The sequence below is a fragment of the Elephantulus edwardii genome, unplaced genomic scaffold, assembly GCF_000299155.1.
Source record: "Elephantulus edwardii isolate Elephantulus edwardi_28Jun2011 unplaced genomic scaffold, EleEdw1.0 scaffold00039, whole genome shotgun sequence".
Lineage (NCBI taxonomy): Eukaryota > Metazoa > Chordata > Mammalia > Macroscelidea > Macroscelididae > Elephantulus > Elephantulus edwardii.
The window spans coordinates 453,246-454,598 of record NW_006399789.1 but is presented as its reverse complement, the minus strand read 5'-3'; positions in this window follow the sequence as shown (position 1 = coordinate 454,598).

The window sequence follows — 1,353 nt, the reverse complement described above, 5'->3', positions numbered from 1 at the left end:
TAAACCTCGAGTAGGATAAAAACCTGGAGAGGAAAGTGCCCTGAAGAGCTCCCCTGGACTTTACTTATCCCTGAGGGAAGCTGGTCTGTCTCATTGAACCACAGGTCAGAACAGAAAAGCCCACCACAGGCAGACAAAGAAAGAGATTACATCTACAAACCCTTCCAAGAACAATTAGATGAAAATCTTGCCTAAAGAAGACAGGAGGATGGCATATACAGAAGGCTGAATGAACAAAGACAAAAACAGAGATTCCATCTATAAACCTTTCCAAGAATAATTAATGAAAATCTTGCCTAAAGAAGACAGGTAAAAGGGATTTGAAAGAGAAAAAAATGTTTGCACAACTTGAGGTATGGAATCAAGTCACTGAGCAATACATGTACATGTTGTGAAGAAGGCAAAAAAAGACAGTCAGTAGGATGGCATATACAGAAGGCTGAACGAATGTAATTGCCAGCCAAGGATTTGTCAGCCAGTAAATTTGTCCATCAGATATGAAGGAAAAATTAGGTCATTACACAAAAAGCAGGCACTTGAGGAATTTGTTAAAACAAAACTACAAGAAAAAGTAAAGGAAGTCCTTCATGCAGAGACAGCAAAGAAAAGTGGATGTACCAGCAAAAGGAACAAAACCAAATGGCAGTCATAAAGCCTGGGCTATCAACAATCAGGCTTGACATGAATGGCTTAAGGCCCCAATTGAGTGAAAAAGAGAAGCAGAACGAATTAAAGAAACAAAGTCCATTAATATACTGCTACCAAGAGACACTAAGAGTCGAGGAAAAAGATTATCTAACACTCAAAGGGTTGCATCCACAAGAAAGCAAGAGTGGCAATAATAATCTCTGATATAAATAGTCTTTAGGATTAAAACCACCGTAAACATGAGCAATGGAGCTCTAGTGGCCTAGTGGCAAGAAGCTTCATTGCAATCCCAAAAAGCACAGTTGGAAGCTACCAGCTTCTCAGAGTGAGAAGGATGAGTAATCTCTTCCTGTGTGGTTAACTGCTTCTGAAAACTCAGTCAGCTGGTTTGGTTCTGACTCTATGGTACACAACAACTATATAATGACTAAAGGAAAAGTAGATCAAGAAGACAAAACCGTGGTAAATATGTATTCACCAAATGATAGGACTTTAAAATATATAAAACAATGGTTAACAAACTTAAAACATAGACAACAGTGACAGTAGGGGACTTTAACACATCATTCTCACCAAATAATCAGTCAACTCTAAAGAAATCCCACAAGACACAGAAGAATTAAAACATGCAATTTTCCTATTTGACCTCATAGACATTGTCAGGATAATTCACTCAACTAAAACAAGAATGAGAATCCCCGAACA